The sequence below is a fragment of the Colobus angolensis genome, unplaced genomic scaffold (assembly GCF_000951035.1).
Source record: "Colobus angolensis palliatus isolate OR3802 unplaced genomic scaffold, Cang.pa_1.0 Scaffold237, whole genome shotgun sequence".
Taxonomy (NCBI): Eukaryota; Metazoa; Chordata; class Mammalia; order Primates; family Cercopithecidae; genus Colobus; species Colobus angolensis.
Window position 1 is genome coordinate 2,650,207 of NW_012115566.1, and position 10,061 is coordinate 2,660,267.

Consider the following 10,061-nt stretch of genomic DNA (forward strand, 5'->3'; position numbering starts at 1 on the left):
GAAAATTCTAACACTGTCAGTCTTTTCCAGTAACAGAAATATAATTACAGAGGGTTTTCTACATTAACATTTTTCTTTGATAATTTTTTTTTTTTTACTAAAATGTGGCTAGCTGAAAATCAAGATAGAGAAAAATAGAGTATCGTATAACCTTTCTAAGCAACCTACTCATTAGAAGCATAAAGTTGATGTCTGACTCAGGACTTATGTAAGAGGCCTTTTCTCTGTGGGCTTCTCGAACCAACTGTAGAGTAGTTCAGCCTGCCAACAGACCTACTGAGTTACACCAGCTCACCAATAGCCTGAGATTACAACCAGCCCATTGTATACTCATTGCAGATGGTTATTGCTCATTACAGACTTTTCTTGTCATTTCATATTACTCTCAAAATATCCCTGTAAGGTAGGAAGGGAAGATACTTTTAACAACATTTTACATTTTAGGAAACAGCCTCAAAGAGATTAAATGATTTGCCCAGGGTTACATACTGTCATGAGGTATGAGCCCATGGGTATTTTAGGTAATTTTCCTGTACCCTACTCACTTCCAAAGGGTAAAGGCCAGGAGAGATCGCTTAAAGTTGCATTTAGATAACAGCATTGTTTGCTAACCTCCCTTCCTGCTTATGGGGAACTCTCACTTGTGTCTCACTGAAGGGGGAGATAATAATATTTTTTTAAAAGTATAGAGTATATACTATGAAGAAAAATAAAGTAAGATAGGATACAAAACACCGATGGGATATGTATCATAATTTTAAATAGGGTAACAAGAAACAGCTTATTAAATAGGTGTCATAGAAGGTGAGAGAAAGAAAGAGCCATCGGGCCTTGTAGGTCACTGTAAGGACTTTGACTTTTACTATGAGTGAGATGAAAAGCTACTGGAAGATTCTGAGTAGGAGCAGTTTTAATTTTAAACAAAAAGGATTCTTCTGGCTAATGTGTTGAAAATAGGTTGTATGAGCGATGGGGGTGGTTGAGAGGGACAAAGATGAAAACAAAGAGATAAGTTAGGCAATAGTCTAGCAGAGATATGGTGGCAGCTTGGTTCAGGGTGAAAATGGTGGCAAATGGTTTGATTCTAGAACAATTTTGAAGTAAAGCCAACAGGATTTGCTGATGGTTTAGATATTTTTAATTTTGGTTTCCATATGTTCATTGTTCAATGAGTAATTTTAGACTATGAAGTTGTAAGGAAATGATCAATGATGGTACCAGGCTTATCAGAGAAGATGGATAGTGAACAAGAATATTAGAAAGTAGTTCTTGAGATCTCAAATCTCCAGCTCCCCAGCAGGAAGCCAATGCTCTGAAGGATCCATTGTGTTCAGCTAATGCAGTTCTACTCCTGGATCTGAATAGAAAAGGTGAGAGTCACATGGAAGAAAGGTCCAGTTTCAACCCCTAAATTTAGCATGGATCCACATCCAGACCCAGGGCTACCTTTTTTCTTCTAAATTTCCCAAACAGAAGATGTAAGTCAAGTTATGTTTTATTTACAAAATGAAGGGTATACCAGGAATTACTGTTAACTTTATTAAGTATGATAGTAGCATTTGGTTAGGTAAGAAATTGTCCATGGTTTTTAGAAATGCGTAATGAAATATGTAGGAAGGAAACTATATGATGTCTCAGTTTTATTTAAAATATCAAAATAATAAAATGAAGAAAAAAGGAACAAATAAAGCCAAATGTGGCAAAATGTTGATAGTTGTTAAACCTGAACAATGAGCATAGAGGAGTCCATTTTACTAGTCTCTCTAATTTTGTGTATGTTTTAAATTTGTCATAATTAAAAATGAGCGAACATTATATTTTATCGTTAAATATTTCTGAGAGAATATTAAAATGAATTTAACTGGTTTTATGATCTGAGATAAAAATAAAAACTCTTCCCCAAACCATAAAAGGTATGGATTTAAGTGTCTTGACTTCCCTCAAAATCATTTTCTTAAATCTTTTTTTTTCTTTCTTTCTTTCTTTGAGATGGAGTTTCACTCTTGTTGCCCAGGCTGGAGTGCAATGGCACGATCTCCTGCTCATTGCAACCTCTGCCTCCCAGGTTTAAGTGATTCTCCTGCCTCAGCCTCCCGAGTAGCTGGGATTACAGGCATGTGCCACCACGTCCGGCTAATTTTGTATTTTTAGTAGAGACGGGGTTTCTCCATGTTGGTCAGGATGGTCTCGAACTACCAACCTCAGGTGATCCGCCCACCTCTGCCTCCCAAAGTGCTGGGATTACAGGCATGAGCCACCACACCTGGCCTCTTAAATCTTATTATCCTATGATTATCCTATCTCCTTCATATCCTTTGCCATACAATTTTTATTTATTTACTTTGAGAGACAGGGTCTTGCTCTGTCACTCAGACTGGAGTACAGTGGCATAATCATAGCTCACTGAAGCCTCAAACTTGTGGGCTCAAGTGAGTCTCTCACCACATATGACCTGGAAGCCCCTGCCTTTCCCAACCAAACCAATGTACATCTGTCATGTATTGATTGATGTCTTATGTCTTTCTAAAATGTATAAAGCCAAGCTACAGGCACATGTTCTTAGGATGTCCTGGGGCTGTGTCACAGGCCACGGTCACATATTTGGCTTAGGATAAATCTCTTCAAATATTTTAGAGTTTGACTCTTTTCGTCAATATTTACAATATTGACCGACTTGTGGAGTGGCTTATGCCTGTGTGCCCACAGCTCTGCCTACAGAGTGAAAGGGAAGTACTAAGGAGAATTGCCTCCTTGGGAACTGCATGTAGCTCATGGCTTTTGTGACTGGAATAGCATTAGTAAAAGCCTGACATTGTGGAAAGACACACATGCGTGGACCTGGTTGTCTCTAACCCTACACTGCTCCTGACAGTAGGGAAGGCGTGCTGACCCAACTGGCCCAGCTCTCTGCTTTGAGCACTTGCTTTACCTCGCTGATGGTGGCCTGGGGCAACTCCTACCTACTGTGGAACCAGGTGGCCCTGAGCATGCAACCCCGTAGAGTATGTTTCCTAGGAGACGCTGGCCCGTTCCAGGACACCAAGCTCTTCTTGCTCTTGGCTGATCTTGTTTTAAATACCGCCCCACCCAACCCCCATGGCTCTACCCAAAAGCAGTCAAATAGAGTTTGTGGCAGTTGCCTGCCCTTATCTTCTAGGAGTGCCCACTGCCACCATGTTGCGGTGGTCCCAGCCAGCCTACTGGGGGCGTGATGGGACAGGAGCATGTCCAGAGAGTAGCGCCCAGAGGCTCCTCATCCACACTGCAGTATTAGCTCTCATGCCCCTCCTCACATACTGTGATTCCCACCAAGGGATTGACTAGGGGACCTGGGCAAGTGAGGAGGGAGGGCGACTGGCCTCCACAGGGGCCTTTCTCTCCCTCCACCTGCTGGCTGACAGAAAAGTAAGGGCCCATGCCAAGCACCTAGATATAGGCTCCTTGTAAAATAGGAGATTATTTTGAAGATGTTCTACTTAAATGTGAGAGCCAAGTCACAGTAATTCGGGTCACATCAGAAGACCCTTAATTTCTTCTTAAAATAGGTCTGCCTTCTCTGGATCACTCTTACCCTCAGGCCTTCTATCTGAACTTCCTCACTGCAAACCCCAAAGTTTCTGGTTCTACTTATTTATTGACTTCGTAATAAAAAGATACAGGCTATTTTCATCAGATATTCAACCTACATTATGCTTTGTGTTCATGACTGCTGATTATATGTCAGAAATCCCCCTCTGCACACCCTAGTAGCTTACGTGTAAGTTAAGTAACAATACCACTTTAAGGAATGTAGCCACTCGTCCCTTGCTTCCTTGCCCATATCTAGTCACCAATTTCACTGGATCTTTCCTTTTCTGTTTGCTTTCAGAATGTCCCCAAAATTCATATATTGAAACTTAATCCCCATTGTGGTGGTATAGGAGGTGGGGTCTTTTGGGAAGTGATTAAATCATGAGAACTCATTCCTCTTGAATGGATTAGTGCCTTATAAAAGGCCTGGAGTTTTAAGCCTCTTTTGCCCTTCCGTCACTTCTGCTATGTGAAGCCATATAGCATTTGTCCCCCCTGGAGGTTGTGCAACAAGGCACCATCTTGAAAGCACACAGAAGCTCTCACCAAATACCAAATGGGCTGGTGCCTTGACATTGGACTTCTAGCCCCCAGAACTGTGAGAAAAAAAAATTCTTTATAAATTACCCCACCACAAGTTTTTGTTGTAGTAGCAGAAAGACACCAGTTTCTTCATCTGTCCACTGCTGTTTCCCAATACTGTTATTTTAAGAACCCCAGCTTCTCACCTAGTTTCTGTCTACCATCTCTCATTTCTAAACCATCCAGTCTCTTCCACCAGATTAATCTTCACCCTCAAGCCAGACTTTACCATGATTAAAAACCTCCCATAGCTGGGCACAGTGGCTCATGCCTGCAATCCCGACAATTTGGGAGGCCGAGGCAGGTGGATCACCCGAGGTCAGGAGTTTGAGACCAGCCTGGCCAATATGGTGAAACCCCATCTCTACTAAAAATACAAAAATTAGCCGGGCATTGTGGTGCGTGCCTGTGGTCCCAGCTACTCAGGAAGCTGAGGTGGGAGAGTTGCTTGAACCTGGGAGGCGGAGGTTGCAGTGAGCTGAGATCACACCACTGCACTCCAGCCTGGGTGACAGAGCAAGGCTCTGTCTAAAAAAAAGAACCTCCCATAATTCCTTTATTGCTTAAAACATGAAATCCAAATGCAACCTGATACTAAAGGCTGCAATCATGTAGCTATGAAATTCCAAATCACCAATTTCTTTTCAGCTTCTTTGAACCCCCTGCCATAAGCGAGTTCAACTACTTAAACAAACTGAGAACATTTTCCTACCTCTGACTTTCCTTAAACAGTTCCCTTTCTTTCTTAGATCTGCTAGGATCCAGTTTAAGAGATCCAGTACTGGAGTCGGCAGAACTGGAGTAAAATACTGGCCCTTGTGTAAGTTATTCAACATCTGTATATTTTAATTTCATCTTCCCATAATGTAGTGAATTAAATTACAGTCATGTCACTTAAGGATAGCAGTATGTTCTGAAAAGTGCATCATTAGGTAATTTTGTCCTTGTAACATCATAGAGTATACTTTCACAAATCTACATAGTATAGCCAACTACACACCTAGACTATATGGCATAGTCTATTTCTTCTAGGCTATAAACCTGTACATCATGTTACTGTACTGAATACTAGAGGCAATTGTAATACAATGATAAATATTTGTGTATCAAAATATATCTAAACATAGAAAAAAGTATAGTAAAAATACAGTGTAAAACATTTTAAAATGTCACACATATATGGGGCACTTGCTGTGACTACAGCTTACAGGACTGGAAGTTGCTCTAGGTATCAGTGAGTGAGTAGTGAGTGAATATGAAGGTCTAGGACATTATAGTTCATCTAATGAAGACTACACCACTGTAGACTTTGTAAACACTGTACATTAGCCTGCACTAAATTTATTTTTAAAATATTTTTTCTTCTATAATAAACTAACCTTAACTTACTATAACTTTTTTGTTTGTTTCATCATTTTTATTGGTCATATATCTAGAATTCATTACATAAATCTTTCAAAATAATGAGATATTACAAGAATAGTTTACAAGTCAGCTCTGACTGCACAAATATTTGACACAGGAGATCATTTTTATAAATACATATGCTTTTTTGTTTGTTGTGATTTTTTGTTTGTTTGTTTTTGGTTTTTTTTGAAACGGAGTATCGCTCTCTCTCCCAGTCTGGAGTGCAGTGGCACGATCTCAGCTCACTGCAAGCTCCCTCCCAGGTTCACGCCATTCTCCTGCCTCAGTCTTCCAAGTAGCTGGGTCTACAGGCACCTGCCACCACGCCCGGCTAATTTCTTGTATTTTTAGTGAGACGGGGTTTCACCACGTTAGCCAGGATGGTCTCCATCTCCTGACCTTGTGATCCACCTGCCTCAGCCTCCCAAAGTGCTGGGATTACAGACCTGAGCCACGGCGCCTGGCCATGTTTTCTTATAAGAATACTTTAAGAAAGAAAATAAGTCTGTATTTATCTTATAGCAAATTTTATGCAGTCTCTTTTTCTCATTCAATCATCCTTTCAGCATGTCCATCACATCCAATAAACCAAATTACAATCTGTTACTTCTCATTTTCAAATACTATGAAGATTCACACTGTTGGCCGGGCGCGGTGGCTCAAGCCTGTAATCCCAGCACTTTGGGAGGCCGAGACGGGCGGATCACGAGGTCAGGAGATCGAGACCATCCTGGCTAATACGGTGAAACCCCGTCTCTACTAAAAAATACAAAAACCTAGCCGGGCGACGAGGCGGGCGCCTGTAGTCCCAGCTACTCGGGAGGCTGAGACAGGAGAATGGCGTAAACCCGGGAGGCGGAGCTTGCAGTGAGCTGAGAACCGGCCACTGCACTCCAGCCTGGGCGGCAGAGCAAGACTCCGTCTCAGAGAAAAAAAAAAAAAAAAAAAAAAAAGATTCACACTGTTAACACTGTTAAAGGATTTTTAGGGTTCCTTTTCTAATCTTTCCTGATTTGAAAAGAATCCATGTATTCAGGCTAAAAGAGGTAATTTAAACAATATTCCTCCTGAATAGAACTTCTATCAGGTTAATCATTGTTTGGTGAATTATCTTTTCACTTCCTACTTAGGCTAGGCTAGTTGGTAGTTTTACCCCTGCTGATAAAGTCCTGACATTCCTAATAGTTCCTAAACTGCAAAAAAAAGAAATCCTAGAAACAAGAGTGAAATAGAAATATTAAGAAAGCTAAAACACTATTGATTAGAAAACATTTAAATTCAAGGTCTCCTCCAAGTTGAAGAAGACAGAAAAGTAATAAAGTATAAGGATGTGGCAGTAAGTTGTATAAAATGCTGAAAATCTGAAAAAGATTAATCACTCAAGCCAGTGGTGTACCATTTCCAAAACGCTAGAGGGCTAGAGGATACAGAATCTTAGACTCTGTGGCTAGGCTGAACTCAATATTTGATATTCTTCTTATGCTGTGGCTTTGAAATAGTCTAATAAATATCCATTTGCCCAGAGCAAGTAGTCTTTCAGGCCAGGGGAACTTTAGAGAATACTGACCAGGTTTACCGGAAGAGACAGGAACCACCAGGACAAACATTTGGCATTCACTCCACTCCTTCCCTGTTACTGAAAAACGTCCACTTGTCAAAGTCTGTTGTTTACTTTTCAGGTAACATGAATTAAAATTAAGAAACTAGCAGTTTTTTACTACAGTGAAGCTCCTGAGTACTCAGCTCCAATTATTCAATATTCTTGCAAGGATGCTTTAAAAAGCAAGCCCTTGTCCAATAAGGTATTTAATAGCGCTTAGGGACTATTAGATGTCCCATTTCTCTTCTCTTTCATTTCTCTTGATCTCTTCTCACCCCAGTGTAACAAATTGCTATAGGTTTTTACCAAAACGCTGCAGCAGTAGTTGGAAATGAGTTATTTTGCATTATCAAAGTGTTCAATCACATCATCACAGATCACATTTGCATATAACCAAGAGATGGACAAATAACATCTACTGCAGTGATTTTGCAAATTCAGCATAGTCAATGTATCCATCATTGTTCTTGTCATCATCTCTCAAAACACCATCTCTTATGTTAATCAGTTCATCTTCACTCATTAGTGGTGCCTGTTCACTCCCTTTCTCCTTATGGACATGAGTAATGGCTGTGGAGAGTTCCAAGCCATCAAGCAAATCATTGCCATCATAATCGTGCATTTTGAAGTAATGGAGCTGCAGTTCTTGTGGTGACATCTCCACCTCTGGTTTGTTGATGACACCTTCTGTAAGGTACATGGATGTGTTTTGGTCAAGGAATAGGCCAAGGTGGACATCCAGGCCTGAATGACTCAGCAAGTTTGGCGTGCAGGCACACCCCTCCACTTGTTATATAACCTGTTTGTGTAAGTTCATACTTGGCTCTGAGCCACTATTGTCTGTAAAAGGTTTAATTGTCCTGCTGACACTGTGTGCAGGGCTAAGCTCGGCATGGCTCTTGTGCAGGTGCTGCTGCCCAGAGAGAATGAAGCTACTGCCCCTGTAAGGGAGAGTGACCAACTAGCAGATGGGCAGGGGGAGCCAGGAACCAGCTCATGCCCATAGAGAGAAAGAGTTAAGCTGCTGACCCTGAAGGCAAGGGAGAGCCAGCCCTTCAGCTGTGTGTGGGAGCCGCTGGCTCAAGCAGTTGAGACAGGGTGGACAGTGTGAGAGACCTGGTGTAAGTGAGCTAGTGTGAGTAAGCTGCTGATGAGAGCTATTGCTGAATAAAATCATCTTTCACCTGCCTACTTCCCCTGCCAAGTGTTCTGTTAGCTATTTGCCCAGGGACCCACTCCCTTGGACCTCAGCATGGGCTGGACCTGAATCCTAAACCTAACAATTGGTGATGAGGATGGGATGAGGTGAGTAGGTCTTCAGCCCTTGAGGGCTCCTGGGATGGCTATGTGGCTACAGCATGGGCTGTGGTACCAGGTGGCAATGTGCTGCAAGGATGGGCTTCAGTGGAAACATGGGAGGGAGTGGATGGGTCCCCCGCAAGTGTGGAGGAGGCACTGAAGCACCTGGAAGTGCACAGCACTGAGATGCAGCATGCTTTTTCCGCCAGAGTCAGATGGATGTTTGTGACGTTGCTGCAGGAAGTCCCTGCCCAGTCCTTGTGGGACACATGCAGGGAGGAAGAACTTCCGTTACAGGTTCACCCAATGGTCTGCCAGAAAATAGAGCATGAGCAGCTACTGGGCCCCAAGGGTGGGCCAGAGACCCTCTACTGTGGTGGAGCACACTTCCTATGGTGTCTGTGCTCCAAGTAAGTTGCAGGAGTTAAGCAAGTATGTTGGTAGTTGTGTACATACTTGGTGCAAGTCATTTGGGAGAAGGATGTTGCTACACAACCTGGTCCTGCCCGAGTGTTCCAGTTCAAAGAGTACCTGCTGCAGTTGGTGGAAGTGTAAAGCCTTTTCTGTGTGACAAGAGAACTGGCCAAGTTGCCCAGCTTGGTAGGGGACACTAGACAACCAAAGGCCATAATGGACTTGGCAATCCACTGGTCCCTGGGCCTGGATAAGTTTCCAGGCAAGGCTGCACAGACAGCTATGAAAGCTGGTCAGTGACAGTGAAACCTGTGTCTTTGCACCTTGGCATCGGCTGCTTGGCTCTCTACTTATGCACAGCATATATCTCTTGCATGCCTGAGGACATTCATTCTTGGGCATGGATGTTTTGCATGACATGGCAGCTGTGCCACCTGTCATGGACTTGATGGACCGTATGACAATGGAACTGGGATGGTGCCACTGTGTAGTGGACTTGACCAATGCATTCCTCTCAATCAACATTGCTCCAGAGAGCCAGGAACAGTTTGCCTTCATGGGAGGGCGACAATGGACTTTCATAGTGTTGCTGCAGGGCTGTATGTATAGCCCCATTATATATCATTTTCTTATTAATGATGTTATGTTAACCTCTAGTTCTCTTGCAGGTTTGGAAGTGGCAACACCCCTCTTGCCTGGGATTGGGATGAGGCTGAAACAGCCCTTCTGATGACATAAGCCCTGAGGGTAGTTAACCAGGGGTGCCCATTTAAACTAGATGTGCATGTAACCACAAAAAGTGTTGGCTAGGGCCTATAGCAGTATATGGAGTGCTTGGAAGCGCCAGTAAGCTTTTAGACCCAACTATGGAAGGGAGCTGAGCCCCAGTGTTCATTAATAAAGAAGCAGTTAGTAACCATATATGCTGCCCTTCAGGCTCACAAGAGTGTGGCTGGACGGGTTACAGTCATGCGGATGGCTTACCCAATAGCAGGATGGGTGTGTTCATAAGTAACGACCCCCCTGACTAGGACAGCACAGACATCCACTCTAGCGAAGTAGGGCACCTACTTAGAGCAGTGGAGTACACTAAGTACAAGTCCCTTAGCAGCAGAGTTGCAAGAGGTCTTGGGACCTGTAGTCCTAATGCAAGATAAGGCCATGAGGCCTGAGGTACCCCTAGACCCTG

The 10,061-nt window shown here is 42.8% G+C and overlaps 1 pseudogene; it reads right to left on the bottom strand.

Moving 5' to 3' along the window:
* Positions 1–6,533: 6,533 nt before the first annotated feature.
* LOC105513896 lies at positions 6,534–7,859 on the bottom strand (annotated as a pseudogene).
* Positions 7,860–10,061: the final 2,202 nt, after the last annotated feature.